Source organism: Crocodylus siamensis, chromosome 4 (assembly GCF_052110815.1).
Source record: "Crocodylus siamensis isolate JL-2025a chromosome 4, ASM5211081v1, whole genome shotgun sequence".
Taxonomy (NCBI): Eukaryota; Metazoa; Chordata; order Crocodylia; family Crocodylidae; genus Crocodylus; species Crocodylus siamensis.
In genome coordinates this window covers 212084321-212097858 of record NC_143398.1, presented here as the reverse complement: position 1 = coordinate 212097858, position 13538 = coordinate 212084321, and positions in this window count along the sequence as shown.

The following is a 13538-nucleotide window of genomic DNA, read 5'->3' as shown; positions in this document are numbered from 1 at the left end:
TCCCCCATGGCAATTCGGGGGGAAAACTTCATTTTATAGTTGAGTAAATATGATAGTTTAGTAATATTGAGACATTTTCCAGTACCAGTCATTTATCAGTTTGGATACTAGAAGGCTCAGATGCACAAAGCTGTTTAGGTGCCTCATTCCTATTTATGTTCCTAACTCCCATGTAGAAACTTAAATAGGAGTGAAGTGCTGAAATATCTTTGATGATCTCAGTTAAACTGTTTAGTTTGATATATCATGTGCTCCCTCTCATAAACTTTACCATGTCATCCTTAGTTAGGCTTATGGGACTAAATTTTGATCTCAGGTAAAACTTGGAGTCCAAAAGGACAGGACATAGCATCCACCTATTTCTATGATGGGAGGAAAAAATAAATATAAACCACACCCACCCATTCTGCATATCACAAGCTCTGTATAGCCGATCAGTGTACACACTGGTAATTTTAGATCTTTTGAATTTGTCTCCTGATAATATGAAGATTGCAAAGTTGTATTACCCAGGACTATTTCTTGTGTTAAATTTCCTTCACATCATTGTTTTTATTTTGCTTGCCATACATCAGAGATATAATAAATTAATAATATGATGCTAACGTTTAACAGAAGTTCTTTTGATAGTAATTTACTACCTCTCTGTATGACAATGGCCTTTAACATACCTACATTTTGGACTGAGTGAATATAACTAATTATTCTTTAGCTTAAGTATTGCAACACATACTGCATCCTGTTAAAAGATGCAAAAATGATACAAACTGAAGTGTGGTAAGTTTGAAAGTAGAAGATAACCACGAACAGTTTAATGGGCAAAACTGAGGAAGAAGGATTTACATAAGGCATCAGGGAATGTTTCTAACTGTAGAAGTTGTTAAGCATTGGAAGAGATCACCTAATTAATTTAGGGTAGATTAGACAAATATCTGTCAGGAATGGTTTGAGATCCTGTTTTGGAACAGGGGTATGGACTACATAGTTTCTCAACCTGTGCGGGTACCCCAACACTCTCTCTCTCTCATGCCCTCTTTTTGTCTCTCTCTCTTTATTGCCTCTTCCTCCTCTCAACACTGTGGCAAAAAAATTGATGTGCTGCGCATTGCGCGGCACTTTAAATTCTCCAGTAATAATTTGATGTGCTGCACTTTGCGTGGCACTGGGTTCAGCCCTCCTAGCTTTGGCCAACATCATCTCTGGCCCAGGTAGTACTTGAGTTGTGCACCCATGGTGTAAAAGGTTGCAACCCTACCCACACCACATCAGACATCTGTCATATCACGGCCTTATATACACAGCCCTTCTTCCAAATTATGGCACACATTAGTCTGTAAATATAAAATCCCCTGGAAAATTGAGTGTTGGGGTAATTATTACAATTTTCAGAAGTTAGGGGATACTGTCTACTTAAAAGGCTGAGCAACACTGGACTAGATGACCTGTTAGGGTTCTCCCCCCTCTACGCCCATTTTCTATGATTTCTATTAGTACATAGCCAGGATATGCAAGCTGGCTAAAAAGAGAGAGAGGCCAAAGAGCCTAAAGTCTATAAAATCAGGGCTGTACAATGTGGCTCATGGCTGCTTATAGCCATGAGCCACACCAGCAGGGACCACAAACCCCATGGCCCATGCCAGTGGGTGTCATGGGCCCTCAGGCTTCATGCCACCTGGGCACTCCCACACCTGCCCTGCTGCAGCACACTACTCAGCCCAACTTGACCTCATGTTCTCTGCACCCCACCACTGCAACAAACCTGTACGGTCCCCACCCACTGCACAGCCCCAGCCTGAGCTCCCTGTGCTGTGCAACCCTGTGCAGCTCTGCTCTCTGGGGCAGGCCCAAAATCCAGAAAACAGGAGAGAGGGGGAGCCCTGAGGTGGCAGGAAAGCATTGGCTTGGCAGCATCCCAGAAGTCACAATTTAATCCCTCATAGGCATGTGGCCAGGGCCGGCCAGTCCTATCCTGCAAAACCTGGACTAAAGGGCCCCCTGCATCTGGCCGCTTGTCAACACCCCTCTACCCCCCTGCCACTGACACCACCACTGCTGGCTTCACATCTGGCTGTTTGCCACCCCTCCTGCCACTGCTGCCAGCTTCTTCAGCTGCTTGCCACACCCCGCCCCGCTGCTGCCGGCTTCTTCATATTGGGGGCCCCAGAACTATTTATTGCAGGGGGCCCCAAAAAATTGTGGGCTGGCTCTGCATGTGGCCCACAGGCTACCAGTTGGACAGCTTTGCTATAAGTTATATGGATAAAAGGAAGGGGAAAATATTTAAGAATCGTATACTTAAGGCAACCCATATATTAAATGAAAGGAAAATATGCAGGCAGAGACACTTTGTACACAAAGTATAGAATGAGTTCATAATGAACTCTAAGGAAAATAGGAGACAAGTCATAATAAAAGTTTTTTTAACAGTCCATGGTATACATCCCACACATGTTTCTTCCTGGCCAAAGGAATAGTTATGGGTCTTCCAGATACCTCTGTGTGCTAATGCTTGGTAAATGTGGACTTTGATAGCAGCTGCTTATAGTCTTATATTTTTGACCACAAGCATTTGCTCTAGTCATGTCATGGGATAATGACACTGAAAATATCTGTTCTTTATTAGCAGCATTAGGACAAGAAAAAAAGGCTGTGTGTGAAGATCAACAAGATAAGGCAAATTCCCCATCTTTCCATATATGCCTAGCTCTGGCTACAATTTTGAATACTCCCACTCCTCTCCCCATTTTTGAAATACTTTTTAAATCTAGTTAGCCAAAAATTTCAAGATGCAATTACCATAGTGTCTAGGCCTAATTTCAGCTTTGAACTAGCTCTTCCATCTACCTCATCTTTGATAATTTCCCTCGTTAATGATTTTTTCTGCATGCCCATCACTTCTGACTGCTAATGTTAAATGTGATGTTGTGTGCACTTCTCTCCAGATAGTTAGGTCTGGCAAATGATCACATGGAATTTATTGGGGCCAATGTGACTGACAAAGATTGCCTTACAAATAACATCTTATCAAAGTTTGATAGTCTTGGCAAATCATTTTCAGCAGCTGATTCATCCTTCTTTTACACAATATGGGCTTGTCCTGTTTTTATATGGGTTGGTTTTTTTTGGCAGTAATAATCAAGAATTGACATCTATTTTTTAGTTAAAATTGTAACTTTGTGTTCTTTCAGTTCCAAATTCTCAAAAGGTAGTTACAGGAGTGTAGGTTGTAGCTGTGTTGGTCTAAGGACATAGGCAGAAAAGGTTCTTTGGGTGAATCCAATTTCTTTTATTAGACCAACTTAAATAGAAATTGTTGGAAAACAATTTTTAAGCAAGCTTTTGGGTTCAAAAACCCTTCGTCAGGCTGAGGAAGTTTCAGCAGTTGGTGTGTGCTCTTCTTGGATGGAATGAAAAGTAAAGAAGCGAGAGGCTGGTCTGGGCTGGTCTGCATACAAGATAGGCAGCCAGTGAAGACGTAGATTGAGGAGTTTACTACTATTACTACACCCCACAACAAAGCCATCAGCATTCCTGGATCTTACAACTGCACCTCCAGAAATGCAATACATCTCATGCACTGAATGCCCTGATGGAAAATACGTAGGAGAAACCAAACAACAACTGTGCACCAGAATGAATGCACACTGGGAATCAATCAAAGACAGGAATACCCAGTTACCTGTGGGGGCACATTTCTCACAAGAAAACCACTCTCTCTCCAATCTCTCAGTCCTCATCCTCAAAGGAAACTTACACAACACTTCTCAGAAATGAACCTATGAACTCTACTACATCAGCCTCCTGGATACTAAAAATCATGGACTAAATATAGACATTGGATTTATGACACATTATAACCTGCCTGACATCCTCACTTCTCCACTATTCATCCCTCTTCTCTTCCCACCCACACCCAGCCTGTCTCTCACCCATTGCCTCCTCAATCGACATCTTCACTGACTGCCTGTCTTGTATGCAGCCCAGACCAGCCTCTGGCTTCTTTACTTTTCATTCCATCCAGGAAGAGCACACACCAACTGCTGAAACTTCCTCAGCCTGACAAAGGGTTTTTGAACCCAAAAGCTTGCTTAAAAATTGTTTTCCAACAATTTCTATTTAAGTTGGTCTAATAAAAGAAATCAGATTCACCCAAAGAACCTTGTCTGCAAAAGGTAGTTAGGGACCTAATTCCCCCAGGTACCTAAGTATTCTAAGAATCTAAACCTTAGTCAGAAGTCCTGACTTCAGTTGACAAATGATGCCTCAAAGGCACAATCTGATTACCAGCAATGTGAAACAAATATAAATTTCTTTTCTATTTTCTTTGGTCCCCTCTACATGTTACAGATAGCACACAATTAGCCAGTTAACCATGCAATTACCTTGAGACCAGCTACATGTGCAAAGTAGCTATCACACCTTAAAAAGCTCCAACCAGCTGTAAAGTTACACCTTGAAAATCTGTACTAACTTTACAGATGGCTGTTAATGAGCTTAAATTTGCAACCAGGAGCCCCATCAGCTGACAGGGCGCCCAGCTACAAGGATGCACCATGCCCATAGGAGTCCCACAACTGAAGGGACAGTGAGTCTTGGTATCATGGAGACCCAGATTCCCACAGCTGCAAATGCTGGGTGCTAGAATCCACCTGAATCCTGGCAGCCAGGGAGCACAGTTGCCCCCTAGGGTGTATGAAACCCCTGGGGTTTGGGATTGCAGCAGCCATTTCCCAGTCCTGGGAGTGAATGAAAGCAGGGCTGCTGCAATCCTCTGACCCTGGGGGGTTTCACCCCCCCCCAAGGCTGGGGGAACACTGCAGCCACAATCCCCCCACATCAGGGGGTGCATGGGGCTTTTTGTCAGTGTAGGGGAAGCCCAAGGTCGGGCTCCCCCTGCACTGGCAATAGGGTGTGATAGAATCTAATGTGTGATCCTACAGTTATGCTTCCTGCCATGCACATGTAACATAGCAGGAGGTACGATGATGACGATTGTACATTAGATCCCATTGTGCCTTTACCTGCATGTGTAGAGGACCCTTTTTTACAATAATATATATATACTTTATATAATTCAGAAGTATAGATTCTTCTGATTTCAGTTCATAGATTTCGTAGACTTTTGGGGTGGAAGGGACTTCAGAAGATCATCGAGTGCAGCCCCCTGCCCAAAGGGCAGGAAGTCAGCTGAGGTCATAGGATCCCAGCAAGATAAGCATCCGATTTGCTCTTGAAGGTGTTCAATGTAGGTGCTTGCACCACCTCCGATGGCAGGCTGTTCCAGACCTTGGGGGCTCAGACAGTAAAGAAATTCTTCCTTATGTCCAGCCTGAAACTGTCTTGCAGTAGTTTATAACCGTTTGACCTCATCATCTCTTGGGGTGCTCTGGTGAACAAATGTTCCCCCAGATACTGGTGGTCACCTCTGATAAATTTATAGGTGGCCATCAGATCACCCCTGAGCCTGCGCTCTTCCAGGCTGAAGAGCCCCATGGCTCTCAGCCTGTCGTCATAAGGTCTGTTTTCTTGACCTCTGATCATGCACATGGCTCTTCTCTGGACTCTCTCAAGCTTCTCCACATCCTTTTTGAATTGTGGAGCCCAAAACTGGACGCAGTACTCCAGCTGCGGCCTCACCGAGGCCGAGTACAAAGGGAGAATGATGTCCCGGGATTTGCTTGAGAAGCATCTATGGATACAAGCCAGCATTTTGGTCACTTTACTAGCCGCAGCATTGCATTGCAGGCTCATGTTCATCTTATGGTCAATGACCCCCAAGTCTCTTTCTTCCATAGTGCTAGCCAGGGTAGCACTGCTGAGCCTATAAGGATGCTGCAGGTTTTTCTTCCCAAGGTGGAGAACCTTGTATTTTTCAGTGTTAAACACTATCAGGTTCTCATCCACCCATTTGCTGCAGGTCAGCCTGGATGCTTTCCAGGTCAGCCTGGATCACCCGCCTGTCTTCTGGCGTGGATGCTTTGCCCCAAAATTTGGTGTCATCAGCGAACTTAGGTAGTCCACTTCTGACTGCAATGTCCACATCATTAATGAAGATGTTGAACAATATGAGTCCAAGGACAGAGCCTTGGGTTCTCTACCTTGTTTCCAGGATTTGAACCAAGGGAGGACTTTCCTTTCTCCTTTTTGTGTAGTATAGCTATGTATACTTGTATGCTTGTAATAATACATGCAATAGTAGAAGCAGTTCACAAACAGGAACTAAAATCCCATTTTCAAGTTGCTCGAAGGGGAATTCTTCTCCAAATACTTAGAGGAACTAGCAGATGTTATGCCTCCTTCATACGTTGCTAGCCTGAAATAAACTAAAGAATATGCTCCAAAATGTTTGCTTAAATAGTTAATCTTTCTAGAAAAGATTTGGGTAAGTTAAGTGGAAAAATAAGGCATTATGGAGATACTGAACAAGAAAAAGAACAAGAAACTATTATTTGAGAAAAAGTTTATATTATCTGCACATAATAATGGGTTCTAGGCTGGCCATAGGAGACATGATATGCAAGTGACCATGCATTATAGAAGTCAATTTCAGCTGTATTGCCAAAAGAAAAAAAGCAGGCAAAGTGTTTTTAGAACTGTAGAAGTGTCAATACTAGATTAATGCATGCCCTGCAATACCAATGAACTAAAGGAATAGGACTCTAAATAATAGCAAGCAAATGGCAAAGTCGCAAAGTCTACTTGTCATAAATGAGAAAAGAAGTGATACACTAATGAATTTTTCATAAAATGTCCCAGTTTTCTTTTCTGTTGGACTAGATCCCATTTCATTATATCCTACTTGCTCCCATCCCATCTATCTTTTAAAAAGCAATCAAGTTTATTCTCTGTCATTAGCTGCTATGATTCAGGGCCAATTTATATCAATTTCAGTTTCAACATAAAAGTTGAAACTCATCTCAGTTACACAGTTTATTTGGGAGGGTATGGGGTGAAGAAATGTTAACTGGAAATTAAAAAAAACCCATCCAAATCATTCTTCCCCCATTATTGCCCCCAAAGAACAATGGCTCAACCATGTTTAGTAGCTGCTACTAGTCAGTTCTTTCAGTATACATATCTTTGTGGGTTTTTTAAAAATAAATTGCATTTCTTTTGTGGCTGAAGGCACCTTGTGTCAGGCCTCACAAGACACGCAAGTATTTTCTTCTTTACAAAATGAAGTAACAGAACACAAATGATCACTAGTGAACAACTTCCTGCTGATCTGGCTAAGAGATTCTGGAATATATACTCAGTTGTATGTATTTTTGCTTGGAAAGGACAGGAAAAAAATCAGACCTATTTACAAAACATTCAGGATCATAATCAAAATAAATTAAATTAAATACAATTATACAAAAAAGTTTTGTTTTGAAATAATGGTAAAAACAATGGAGCCAAGTAATAGGAGTGTGCATAATTCTGTGTATGGTAAAAATACACAAAAAGAAGCAACTCATTTAATTAAGAATGGTATAATTAGTCCTCAACACAAACAAGGAGCATTGGCTTGGCATAGACCTCCATTTTATTCCATTGAAGACAAACATCATAGTCTGACTTGTCTGTGGCTGAAGAAGCTAGTGTTGCTATACAAGAGCATCATTGCACTGACAGATCTAAGAGTACTTACGGGTTTAATGATTCATCGTCTAAAGGCAGTGTGGCACTTCTTGATGGTCACTGTAATCCCATCTCTTCCATTGTCCTGTTAACGCAGTTCCCCTTCAAAAGGCTGTCTCCCAGTATACCAGAGTAAGACAGGTATTATCTATTGGCTCATCTCTGTTTAGTCCATGGGGAACTTTCAGCCTAACTAACTGTCCCCAGTTAGGGAGCTATCCTTAGTCCCATCTAATAGTCCTCTGGGGGTCTCAATCATCACCCGCATGTTCAAGAGTCCCATTTGTTCCCAGTCTCCCTTTGTAATGGTCTTCCATCAACTACAGCACCTGCCATCTACGCACCCTCAGTAGCTTCCTTCTACCCATTCAACGGCTTCCCAAGCCTTAATTCCAAATGGAACAAGGAGACACAATTAATTGCAGTTGGGGTGATCTTCTCCAAGCCTCCCCCAGGCTCCTCCCTTGGCTTCTGAGCACTGGCCCTCCTAGACCTATTCAGAGTTCACTTCATCTCCCATACTGCTTCTTGGCTTTGTCTAAGGAGTGTTTTCTGCTTGTATAGTTTCAGTCAGTCTCCAGTTCCCAGCATTGCTTCACTCAACTCCCAGCACAGAGCTCCTGCCTCCAGCTCTGCCCATGTCAGACTGCCCTCCTCTGCCTCTGGTGCTGAGTTTACAGTCCCACAGCCTATCTCTTGTGGCTTCTCAAAATCTTGTCTGAAAGTCTAGGCCCTCACTTTCTCCATAACAGGGCAGAGTCCTCTGTTACGCACCTACGGGGGTAGATCTGAGGGGTGCACTGATGCACTTCACCCCCTTTGATTCTTAGTCTACCCAAGGTTTAAAACCAACTGTCTGGCAGTGGCAGTAGCATTTTCAGACAGGTACTGCAGAGGGTGGTAAATTGACTTCATGGCTCAGTATAATCTACTAAATACCTTCCAAACTCTTCATTCCACAGCTGTTAACAACCTTTTCTTCTTTTTGATGTTTTTGATGTTCCACCAATAGGCTATCGTTTGCTCTGCAATTCTGCTGTCTGTTAGCTGCTCCTGGTAATGAAGCTCCTATTTTACAGCCCTGCAGATTGTTTTTAACTCATTCCAATAAAAGTTATTTTTGTTTTTGCTTCAATCTTAAACTTCATGAAACAACTCTAGGCCCCTAGCATGTTAGTAAAGCTTCTGTTTTATTTTTTTAACCGGATAAAAACATGTGTTGTTTTATGTGTGATGGTGCACCTCACCATCTGCACCCCCCTTTTCAAAATTCTAGATCTACCCATGCACACCTACATATCTTCCTAGATCTGGGCGTCTGTCTGCAAAGGACAAAAACTCATAGAAGTCTCTGAAGATGCTAGGGGAGTGCACAAAGAAACAATAACTTCTACAGGAGAACAGCACAGACTCATCCCAGCACCATCCCATCTGCTAGGAAGTCAATTAAGATGTGGGACTATATATACCCTTTTCTACCAAAGTATACTTCCTAGTCACACTTTTCTTTTGGGCTCACAGAACATAAGTAACATTCCCTCATATGAACTCCCCTACAGCTAAGAGCCCAATGTAAAGTAAATAACTAAGAGTTGCTGAGAATTGAGAGTTGGCATAAAAACCTATGATTTTACAGTAACTTGAGAACAGTCTTTGCTCCCAAACTGCTCTACAAATACAGCAACATGTAGAGGAAAAATCACTTCCCCTTTTTGGTTTTGATACTACTAATGATAAAGACAAGGGTAGAACGTAAAGATGATATCTTCCTCTTACTGGATTGCTGTTGCAGTTCCTGCCTTTGATCAGCTCCATTCACATGCTCATAGCTAACCATGATCTGCTACAAACACTATTCTTTATAAAGCAGAGGATCTGTAATTCTCCCTCAATGTGTGATATCATTCATGACATTGTATGCTTTAGATACTATGAACACTCAGCGGTTTCCTTCTCCTTCCATTCCATATAGGTTTGTGCTGTGATTTCAAAAAATTCTGAAAAAAGTATGTAGAACAAAAAGGAGCAATATTAATTTTTCTCCTTGTTGAAACTCATGCCCAAATTAGATTCTTTTGGCCTACTTTTAGGGAAGAGTTTATTCAAAGCTGTTATAAAATGCATCCTGTTCCTATAAATGTTGGGCAAAAATGCCTGTGAAATGTATGGATCCTGATTCCCAATCCCAAATGCCCTTCAGTTAACAGACAAGATAGTCTGGTGACTAAGGCTGTTGATTGGGGCTCAGGAAATCTGGACTGAATTTTTAGCTCCATCATAAACTTTCTGGATGACTGAACAAGCCATTTAAATATTCCTCTGTTTCTCCATACATGCCATCTGTCAAATGGGAGTTACAGTTTTCTTTAACTGACAGAGATATCATGAGTTGCCTTAACTGACAGAGAAATCATGAGGTGACAAGCATCAGAGAAAAGTTTATTTATAACTAAAGTGTATGTGATGCGCATTAAGGAATATTAACTTCTTGGATGTTAGCATTCTGGACATAAACGGTTTTGAAGACAAGTGGTTTCTGCTATTCTTCTCCAAATCCATAAAAAAAAAGAACAGATTATTTCCCTCGCTCCACCCTTGCCTAAAACAAAATGGAGCTACTTTATTGCTGCTGGTTTGCTGACGCCTACAGTATATTGAGCAAGCCCATTGTAAACAACATTGCAAGGGACTAGTATGAGTATAAAACTGCTATGTAACAAAAAAAAAATATAACGACTTAGCTGTAGAGTCAATAGCTAAAATGCTATTTACTCCATAATTACTACATGGATGCAGACATGGAGAGTTGACCAATCACTTCTTGAGTTCTGGAATGACGTGGAATCAAGCCGTTCTGCAGAAGTGAGGTTATTCTAACAATATGTACATGCACACTCATTTTCTCTACCAGTGGCATCACAGAAGAAAGAAACTATTTTTTTTAAATAACTGTATTGAATATGTCCTGTTTTGAAAGCATTGAATGTCAGGAAAGCTATATATTTCTGTAAAAAAGATGTTCCAAATGCCAATTTAGAAAAAGCTGATTCTGAAACTGCAGGATGATAGTTCCTGCAGCACTTGGTGCCGAGAACTGGGCATTCAGAAAAGAAGTATAAGTTGTTACTCTTTTTGAACAGAACAAAACATCTGGAGCCTTGCAGGTTGATAATGCATCTCTAATGCACTTCTGGTCATTTACAAGAATGTATAAAGTCCTGTTTTCTTGAGCATGAATCACAATGAAACAGTTTCCTTGTCCACAGCTCCAAGCCTCTTTCAGCTGTGAAAGAGCTAACCCCAGAACTCTTTTGGTCTTTTCACTCACACATGTATCCCCTGGGCCAAAACAGCCTCCAGCTGATGCCTCTGTGCCCAACTTATTCAAATTTCTGAGTGGACTCACATGCCCATTTCTTTTGAATAGAGACATGGAACTGTATTTTGGTTTTGGAGATGGCTGTTATTTCAGGTACCTGCTTCCACAGAAGAGCTCAACTGTTGTAAATAAAGGACAGCAATTAAACCTACCAATTTTCATGATTCAACATGTGACAATGCTGTAGAACAACTAGTGTTTAAGACATTCAGGGATTCCGACTAAAAAATTCCCATATTGCCTGCCTGCTATAATGACAATTGCTTAGTGCAAAATGTGTTTCATTCAGCAACCAATCAAGCAGTTTTATGTAACTGTATTTGTATCAAGCAATGATTTAAGTAAAGGTATGAGGAGTGTGCTTATCACTAATATTCCTCCAACACCTTTGTAAGTGAACAGAATGTTGTGTATACTTCTCACAGCTGCTATCTGAGCCCTTATGCTTTCCCTAAGCCCCCTGTAATCACCCCCTTTGAGACACTTCACTTGTCCCCCTCATCTGCATTGTATAGAACAGAGACAGGCACAATGTGGTCTGGGGGCCGGATGTGGCCCTCCAGGCCACTCTATCCAGCCAACAGAGCTCCTAAAAATTTAGAAAATTAATATTTATCTGCCCCTGGCTGCTGTCATGTGGCCCTTGATGGCTTGCCAAAACTCAGTAAGCGGCCCTCTGCCCAAAATAATTGCCCACCCCGGTATAGAAGCTATTAACGCTCTTTACAAATGAATCCTTCCCCACTTGTCTGCTCTTATATTTTACAGTGCCTTTTACTTCACCAGTGACAATTTCCATCACCCATTTGTTCACCTTTCGTATTCCTTCTTCTATGAATGTCTCTCTTAACTAACTCAGAAAACCAATGGCTAGTCCATATTTCATCTGCCATGATGCTTACAGTCAACTCCCTGATGGTGGTGGTAAGACAAGTGTAAATCAGAGATTCTGGATTGAATTGGTATTCATTGTTTATATATGTCTATTACTCAATTTGCATGCTTCATGTCTATGCAATGACACTGCTATACAACCCTTGCTCTCACTCTCCCTCCCCATCACCTTAGATCAGGGGTGGGCAATTATTTTGTGTGGAGGGCTGCTTATTGAGTTTTGGCAAGCCATCGAGGGCTGCATGACAGGCAGCCAGGGGCAGAAAAATACTAATTTTCTAAATTTTTGGGGGCCCCACGGGCCAGATAGAATGGCTTGGTGGGCTGAATCCGGCCCATGGGCTGCATTTTGCCCGCCCCTGTCTTAGATTGTTTGCTACACCCACTTACTGTTGCTTGTTTTAAAAATTAGGTTTTAACCTCTTTGAGGAAAGTTCTGATCTCTCACTCTTTCTTTGAGTAGCGCCTAGTGCAGTGGGTCTTTGGTACTTAATGGGATTTCTGGATGCTATAGTAAAACAAACAACAACAATATCTGTTGCTTCTTGCAAAGATATTGGACTGATATCATATTTTTGATGCAGCAAGTTTTAAGGCTTCTATTGAATGGCACAGCAAGTTCCACTAGACACCTTCCCACTCTCAGAACATCTTTATCAAAACATGGTAATGCCAGACACTTGAAATTGTTGCAGTTCTAACAAGTGGGAGGAGGCGGCTTTTGATCACTCATGGCAGTAGCAGTTCCACAATGGCACCTTCACAAAGGTTGTTTCAGCATTACACCAGGTATAACAGTTAGAGCAACCTGCTTTGGACAACTATGAGTTTAAGAGTGTTTACACCATGCAGACCAATGGGCAAATCTCTGATGTATAAGGGCAACAGGGTAAGTGATCACAGTGGTTTTTCTCTTTTACTGTCAAGGTGATTTTGTTCTCACTGCAGTTGCAAAACCTAGTCATGTGTTTCATACCATACGTACCTAGCTGCTCTTATGAGTTGCATAAGTGCCTCAAGAATTAATGGATTGCCACAAAGTATTATTTGAAGAAAAGGGAGTGCATAGGTTCATTCTCTCCATGAACAATGCTTGTGTGCAAAGTAGGGAGCATAGAGAAGGACACCAGTTAAACTAACAGAGGTTTTCTAAGGAAGAAGTGAATAAAGTAGACTGTACACAAAACTTTCCATAACCATTGAAGACTGCCTTATTTAGCTCCAGTTGTTATCAAAGAATGAAGAAGTGATGTAGCGGAACTTGCATTAGAAATGGAATATGTAGCACTATGTACTTTTCAAAGACATCTGCTCTCCAACATTGAATCAAAAGAAGCATAAAAACCAATCTGTGATAATGAATAACGTTTGCAGAGTCCTGTTCCAACCCTTTAGAAATCAACATTTGTTTCCACAATTTCTTTTTCAACCAAATTCTTACAACCCCAATTTTAGAAGCAACTGAAACAATTTAATGAAAATGGTCCCCAAGAAACCATTATGAAACAGAATGGTATATTTATGCATAGTGTGATAAGTAAAGATCTCAGTGACCTTTCAGTTCCTTATATGAAAGCAACCTTTGATTAAATTCAAAAGCACAGGTGTGTAAAAAAGTCAACAAAAAAGAAGCTTGAAAAAA